The 8693-nt window shown below is 45.6% G+C and overlaps 1 pseudogene; it reads left to right on the top strand.

Moving 5' to 3' along the window:
* Positions 1-2775: 2775 nt before the first annotated feature.
* LOC116534362 lies at positions 2776-2925 on the top strand (annotated as a pseudogene).
* Positions 2926-8693: the final 5768 nt, after the last annotated feature.

Here is an 8693-nt window from a genome sequence, read left to right as displayed (position 1 = left end):
AATCTTGGGAGCAGAGCCGACCTACCAAGAGAAAAGACTCAGGCGTAAGTGCAAGAAGTGTGTCACCCCTACTCCCAGCAGCTCTGGAGCAGGCCAATCTGTGATCACCCAAAAGGTTCTTCCTGCCTGCTTGTAGAGAAAACCAATTCACTGAGACCGTGGCATTGCAGCAGAGAAAGAGTTTAACGACACAGAACTAGCCAAGTGAAAGGATGGGAGCTTATTACTCAAATCAGTCTCCCCAAGAACTCAGAGGCCAGGGTTCTTTTTTTTTTTTTTTTTTTGGAGACAGAGTCTTGCTTTATCACCAGGCGCCAGGCTGGAGTGCAGTGGTGCAATCTCGGCTCACTGCAACCTCCACCTCCCAGGTTCAGGCAGTTCTCCTGCCTCAGCCTCCCTAGTAGCTGGGACTACAGGTGCGCACCACCACGCCCAGCTAATTTTTGTATTTTTAGTAGAGATGGGGTTTCACCATGTTGACCAGGATGGTCTCGATCCCTTGACCTTGTGAACCACCTGCCTTGGGCTCCCAAAGTGCTGGGATTACAGGCCTGAGCCAGTAGAGGCGCCCGGCCAGTAGAGGCCAGGGTTCTTATGGAGAATTTGGTGGGCAGGGGGCAGAGAATGGGTGTTACTGATTGACTGGAGATAAAATCGTAGGCGTGTGGAAAACAGACCTGTGCACCACGTCCACCTCTGGGTGGGGGCCACAGGACCAGTGGAGTCATGAGTCATTTCAAAATGCAAAAGTCTCAAAAACATCTCAAAAGACCAATATTCAGTTTTACAATACTGTTGTTATCTGTAGGAGCAGCTGGAGAGAGGTCCAAGATCCGTGACCTCTGGCGGCAAGACTCCTGAGCAGCAAGGGATTACAGAAAGGCAAGCTAGGGGTCAATGGCTGGTCATTGTTTAGCTTCACCCATATCTTAGCAAAATTCAAGCCCCTCACATAATCCTCATCTATGGCCTTTCATGAGTCTTACAAAGGCAGGTCCCTGAGCAAGGAGAGGGTTCATTTTAGGGAGGGAATATAATCATCTTTGCTTCAGAGTTAAACTGTAAACTAAATTCCTCCCATGGTTAGCTTGGCCTATGCCCAGGAATGAGTGAGGACAGCCAGGCTGTGACGGTAGAAGAAAGATGGAGTCACCCATGCTGGACTTCCCTCACTGTCATCCTCTTTGCAAAAGCAGCTTCACATGCACACACATTCCATTCATCAGAGGCCCAGGCTTTGAATCCAGAAGCAGTAATGCCAGGAAGCAGGGATCCTAGAGCCTGTAGGGGCAGTGTGGCCCCAGCAAAATCAAAGAGGAGGTGGAATTTGCAGCAGCACCCAGCCCAGTGGGTAAACACTGCAAGGTGAAGCATTCAGGGCACTGGCAAAGAAGGCAGCAGAGACAGCAGAGGCAGCCAGGTTCTGACCATCATCCCTGCTGCGAAGCTTCCACACACGGCTCTGCAGCTCCCCTGGCATTTCTGTGAGCAATCCAGGATCCCTTTAATAAATTCCCTTTCTGCTAAACTCAGCCAGAGTTGGTTTCTGCTGCTTACAACTAAAAATAATGGCTGATACAAAACGCTCAGTGAGTACCTGAGGATTGGTTGATTGAATGTGCCAAAGCGAATTCAAACCACTCACTACCTGCTTTTAGCCAGGTGACCTTGAAAAAGTTACTTTGCCTCCCTGAGCTCCAGTTTCATCGGGTGTAAAATGGGAATAATAGCACCTACTTCAGACACAGCTATCATTCTCAGGGTCCGTTGTGGCCAAGATCAAACAAAATAATGTATGCTAAGCATTCAGCATATGCCTGGTACTCAGCAAGCTTTTAGCAAATAACAAACCTTATCAACTTCTTCTCCAAACACCAAACACAGCAGCAATAGCAACAGCTTCCTCCCCATCAAGAGCATGCTGCAGTTAATAGCAAGGAAAAGAAGATGCCTTATCGATGTGTCCAGGGCTCCTTCTCCTTTTCCTTGGAACGCAACACTGTCTGATTTTGCCAGAAAAGTTAGACTCTCTCCTACCCTCACCTGTGTTTTATGTTCACTTCTGCAATTTTGCCATCAAATTGAAATACATTGCCAGAAGCAGTGGCTCACACCTGTAATCCCAGCAACTCAGAAGGCTGAGGCAGGAGGATCGCTTGAAGCTAGGAGTTCAAGACCAGCCTGGGGAACATAGGGACACCCCCACCTTTACAAAAAATTTCAATTAGCCAGGCACGGTGAAGTGTGCCTGTAGTCCCAGCTACTCAGGAGGCTGAGAGATGGGAGGATTGCTTGAACCCAGGAGTTCAAGGCTGCAATGAGCTATGACCACAGCACTCCACTTCAACCTAGGTGCTTCATTTCCCATCTCAAATTTCATCAGTCAGACATAGTGGCTCATGCCAAAGTGCTGTAATCCCAGCACTTTGGTAGACCAAAGGGAGAGAATCACTTGACACTGGGAGTTCAAGACCAGCCTGGGCAACATAGCGAGATTTCATCTCTACGAAAAGTCAAAAAATTAGTCAGGCATTGTCATTGTGGCACACACTTGTAGTCCCAGCTACTCAGGAGGCTAAGTGAGGAGGATCACTTGAGCCCAAGATTTTGAGGCTGCAAGGAGCTATGATCACACCACTGCACTCCAGTCTGGGCAACAGAGTGAGACTCTGTCTCAAAAATAAATAAAATAAAACAAAATTTAATTCAGCCATGCTATCTAAGTAGCTATCGGAGGTCCACATGTGATTAAATGATGGTATTAAGAAGCTCCAGATACTTACCTGGCGGGGGAGATGCCAAGATCACGAAGGCGGTTTTCCCAGGGCAAGGCTTATCCATTGCACTCCAGATGAGCTGACCCCTGCGATTTCCCCAAATGTGGGAAACTTGACTGCATAATTTGTGGTAGTCTCCAGATGGATTAAAGACTTAAACATAAGACCTAACACCATAAAAACCCTAGAAGAAAATCTAGGCAAAACTATTCAGGACATAGGCGTAGGCAAGGACTTCATGACCAAAACACCAAAAGCATTGGCAACAAAAGCCAAAATAGACAAATGGGACCTAATCAAACTCCACAGCTTCTGCACGGCCAAAGAAACAATCATTAGAATAAACCAGCAACCAATAGAATGGGAAAAAATTTTTGCAGTTTACCCATCTGACAAAGGGCTGATATCCAGAATCTACAAAGAACTAAAACAGATTTACAAGAAAAAAACAAACAAGCCCATTCAAAAGTGGGCAAAGGATATGAACAGACACTTCACAAAAGAAGACATACATGAGGCCAACAAACATGAAAAAATGCTCATCAGCACTGGTCATTAGAAAAATGCAAATCAAAACCACATTGAGATACCATCTCACGCCAGTTAGAATGGCAATCATTAAAAAATCTGGAGACAACAGATGCTGGAGAGGATGTGGAGAAATAGGAACACTTTTACACCGTGGGTGGGAGTGTAAATTACTTCAACTATTGTGGAAGACAGTGTGGTGATTCCTTAAGGACCTAGAAATAAAAATTCCATTTGACCCAGCAATCCTGTTACTGGGTATATATCCAAAGGATTATAAATCATTCTACTATGAGGACACATGCACACGAATGTTCATTGCAGCACTGTTTACAATAGCAAAGACCTGGAACCAACCCAAATGCCCATCCATGATAAACTGGACAGGGAAAATGTGGCACATATACACCATGGAATATTATGCAGCCATCAAAAACGATGAGTTCGTGTCCTTTGTAGGGACATGGATGAACCTGGAAACCATCATTTTCAGCAAACTGACACAAGAGCAGAAAATCAAACACCGCATATTCTCACTCATAGGCGGGTGTTGAACAGTGAGAACACATGGACACAGGGAGGGGAGCACTACACACTGGGGTCTGTTGGGGGGAAATGGGGGAGAGACAGAGGGGGGTGGGGAGTTGGGGAGAGAGAGCATAGGGAAAAATGCCAGATATAGGTGAAGGGGAGGAAGGCAGCAAATGACACCGCCATGTGTGTACCTATGCAACAATCTTGCATGTTCTTCACATGTACCCCAAAACCTAAAATGCAATAAAAAAAGAAAAAAAAAAAGAAGCTCCAACAATGAAATGCCAACAATAAAGAACTGTCTCAAATTTGAACAACAAATAACCCTCCCGTTATCAAACTCCTCCAAAATGAAAGTTCAAATCCCATTGCAAACTAAAACTATGACATTAAAGTCAAAAGTAGTTGAAGCCCAAAGTTTCTCTGTTAAAGTCACAAAACCATCAGTTGCAATTTGTGTTCTGTTTAACCTCAGCTAGAGGGTTTCCAATCCCTGGGCAGAGCTGTGATCCCTTCAGCAGCTGCAGCCTGGGCTGGAACAGGTTAGTTCCTCCAAGGCTTCCAAGACTGAGTTCTGAGGCGAGCCTTCCGTGAGCCTCAGTTTTTAAAATTCCACAGAGTTAATGAGCCACAAGGATATTGTAATGCCAGCCCCACAACCACAAAATTTAGAAACTGACCTCGTCGCTAAAAAAAAAATTAAAAAGAAAAAGAAAAGAAAAGAAAGGCCGGGCGCGGTGGCTCAAGCCTGTAATCCCAGCACTTTGGGAGGCTGAGGCGGGTGGATCACGAGGTCAAGAGATCGAGACCATCCTGGTCAACATGGTGAAACCCCGTCTCTACTAAAAAATACAAAAAATTAGCTGGGCATGGTGGTGCGTGCCTGTAACCCCAGCTACTCAGGAGGCTGAGGCAGGAGAATTGCCTGAACCCAGGAGGCGGAGGTTGCAGTGAGCTGAGATCACGCCATTGCACTTCAGCCTGGGTAACAAGAGTGAAACTCTGTCTCAAAAAAAAAAAAAAAAAAAAAAAAGAAAGTATAAAGAGAAAAAAAAACATTAACATTAAATTAGATTAAAACTTTACCTTGAGGCCAATTTATGCCAATTGGTCAGAATCCATGTCGTGTGGCCCAGGTGTGGTGGCTCATGCCTGTAATCCCAACACTTTGGGAGGCCAAAGCAGGAGAATTGCTTGAGTCCAGGAGTTTGAGACCAGCCTGGGCAATATAGTGAGACCCTGTTTCCACCAAAAAAAAAAGTAAGCCAGACATGCTAGTGCATGCCTGTAGTCCCAGCTACTCAGGAGGCTGAAATGGGAGGATCACTTGAGCCCTGGAGGTCAAGGAAGCAGTGAGCCGTGATCACACCACTGCATTCCAGCCTGGGCCACAAGAGAGAAACTCCGTCTCAAAAAAAAAAAAAAAAAGTTTATGTCCTGTGAACTTAAACACCATTGGAAGAAACCATGTAGAAAAAGGTTAATTGGGCATTCTGTACTTTGCATATGGGGATCCTCCTATGCGGAACTTTTAAATTCACACACCCTCCCAATACCATCTCCTGACCTTGTCCCCATGAGCCCCAAGCTGTGGCCTCCTCAGTGCCCTGTTAGTTGGTGAGCTCTCCCTAGTCAGAACTCTAGCAGTGTCCATGATATAAAAAGAACAGCAAAGACAGGATCTCACTATATTGCCCGGGCTGGTCTGGAACTCCTGGGCTCAAGCGATCCTCCCTCCTTGGCCTCCCAAAGTGCTAGGATTGTGGTTGAGCCACCACGCCCAGGCTTTCATTTCAATAACACCCTTTTAATTTCAATAACAAATTAGGGTGACCTTAAGGGTGCAGGCCGTACTAGCAAACCTATCTACAATAAATATATCACCTTGAAACTCACTGATATGGTTAGGCTTTGTGTCCCCACTCAAATCTCATCTTGAATTGTAATCCCCATGTGTGGAAGGTGGGAGGTGATTGGATCAGGGGGACAGTTTCCCCCATGCTGTTCTAATGAAATTGAGTGAGTTCTCATGAGATCTGATGGTTTTACAAGGCAGTTCACTGGTCTGGTTCACTCTTCTCTTTCCTGTTGCCATATGAAGAAAGTCCTGTCTTCCTCTTCCCCTTCTGCCATAATTGTAGGTTTCCTGAGGCCGCCCCAGCCATACGGAACTGCGAGTCAATTAAGCCTCTTTCCTTTAGAAATTACTCAGTCTCGGGCCGGGCACAGTGGCTCTCGCCTGTAATCCTAGCACTTTGGGAGGTCAAGGTGGGTGGATCACCTGAGGTTAGGAGTTCAAGACCAGCCTGGCCATCATGGTGAAACCCCATCTTAAAAAAAAAGGAAAAAAAAAAAAAAAGAAAGAAAGAAATTACTCAGTCTCGGGTAGTATCTTTATAGCAGTGTGAGAATGAACTAATATATCCACCCAGTCATTTTGGGGGAATTTTCCATTCTCAAGCCTGTGAACAAGCCATCTGAGCTCAAGGTCAGTCCTTCCACAATTTCTTCCTTGGTCCTGAAGAATTTGCCAATCTAGTACTTCCTACCTATGCAGGGTACTCACAAATTAAAGCTAGAATCTTCCTAGTGCTCCAGAGCACAAACATAACTCGGCTTCCTTGCAGGAGACATTTCTTTTTTTTTTTTTTTTTTTTTTTTTGGAGGGGGGTTTTCACTCTTGTTACCCAGGCTGGAGTGCAATGGCGCGATCTCAGCTCACCGCAATCTCCACCTCCTGGGTTCAGGCAATTCTCCTGCCTCAGCCTCCTGAGTAGCTGGGATTACAGGCACGTGCCACCATGCCCAGCTGATTTTTTGTATTTTTAGTAGAGACGGGGTTTCACCGTGTTGACCAGGATGGTCTCGATCTCTTGACCTCGTGATCCACCCGCCTCGGCCTCCCAAAGTGCTGGGATTACAGGCGTGAGCCACCACGCCCGGCTGCAGGAGACATTTCTATAAGAAAACACTATGAGTAAGGAAGAGAATACCACCCTACAACATACAGGGAATCTGGACTATTGTCGGGGCTGTGACATATAAACAATGCTTGCCAAAGTATCAAAGCATTTAGTATCCAATAGAACAAACAAGAAATAGTTGATTGATATACTTTTTTAACCTAGAAAAATTATAATAAAAAAAGAAGGATCTATCAAAAGACATAAAGTGAATGCAAAGGAAAAATAAAAGAAAATAAGAATGGAAATGGAGCAGTAACAAGGTAAAGCCAATGTAGGGCAGCTGCTCTGCTCCACCCAAACGGCACTAATTAACTAAAGAGGTCCTTATGGCTGCAAAGCACAAGAAGGCTACGTTAGGTGCCTTACAGGATACAAAGATGATAGGGTTAGAGTAATGATGCCAGGTAGAGAAAGACAAGCAACAAGAAAGAAGTGTGACAAAGGGCTTCAGAGCTCTAAGGGAAAAGATACTGTATCCGGTTAAGATGAAATCAGAAAGAAAAGGCACCATGGATGCATTGAGATGTCAAATGGGACGTGAATGGCTAGCATTTCAATGGGGTCCTACCCTTGCCTTCCCTTTTTCTGTTAATGACTCTACCAATTTCCCAGCCATCCAGGTTCAAAACTTCCCTCTCCTCTGTCCCCAAATCCTTGCCAAGACCTGCTGATTCTGTCTTTTCCATGTCTTTCGCACCCACTGCCCTCCTCTAAGTCAGGTCCTCATTTCATCTCATCTGAATAGACACCTTTGAAATATACCCCCCTTCCTCCTTTCTCAGACCCCCAAATCTAACCTACGCAAACTGAAAAATTAATCTTTCCTAATGACAACTCTAAGTGCAGTTTTTTTGTTTGTTTGTTTTTGAGAGTACGTCTTGCTCTATCACCCAGGCTGGAGTGCAGTGGCACGATCTCGGCTCACTGCAACCTCCACCTCCCAGGTTCAAGCAATTCTCCTGCCTCAGCCTCCCAAGTAGCTGGAATTACAGGTGCCCGCCACCACATCCGGCTAATTTTTGTATTTTTAGTAGAGACAGGGTTTCACCATGTTGGCCAGGCTGGTCTCGAACTCATGACCTCAATTAATCTGCCCACCTCAGCCTTCCAAAGTGCTAGGATTACAGGCTTGAGCCACCACTCCCCGCCTCTAAATGCAGTTTTAAAACATAGTGGCTCCTTTTATCTTCAGAATTAGATTGCAAAAGGTAGTTCCTCCAAATATTTTACTACTTCCAAACAGAGCAACTGTATTCTAATGACACCTTTTTGAAACTTCCAATATTCTTATGCTAATTCATTTATTTACCCAACAAACATGTATTGAATGCTTACTCTGTACAGGAGATCCAAACACAAACAAGAGTGCCCTCAAGGAACTTACTTTCTAGCAGGGGAGAAAGACAAAATAAAATTGTTTGGAAGTCCAAGGATAGCAGGTGTAGTGGTTTTTAAACATGTCCCAGGGAGACTAGCCAAGAAGACAGACTAGAAGCAGCCCTTGTGTGCCCTCTCAGGGAGAGAATTTGAAGGGGTGAGTAAACACTGCACCTTCAGCTGAAACAGTTAGATACATGCATTGGGATTCATCAAGAAAACAACTCTGGCCGGGCACGGTGGCTCACGCCTGTAATCCCAGCACTTTGGGAGGCCGAGGCGGGTGGATCACGAGGTCAACAGATCGAGACCATCCTGGTCAACATGGTGAAACCCCGTCTCTACTAAAAATACAAAAAATTAGCTGGGCATAGTGGCGCGTGCTTGTAATCCCAGCTACTCAGGAGGCTGAGGCAGGAGAATTGCCTGAACCCAGGAGGCGGAGGTTGCGGTGAGCCGAGATCGCGCCATTGCACTCCAGCCTGGGTAACAAGAGCGAAACTCCGTCTCA

The sequence above is a fragment of the Sapajus apella genome, unplaced genomic scaffold, assembly GCF_009761245.1.
Source record: "Sapajus apella isolate SASKATOON/1434 unplaced genomic scaffold, GSC_monkey_1.0 scaffold86, whole genome shotgun sequence".
Lineage (NCBI taxonomy): Eukaryota > Metazoa > Chordata > Mammalia > Primates > Cebidae > Sapajus > Sapajus apella.
This window is presented reverse-complemented; position numbering and strand designations above follow the sequence as displayed.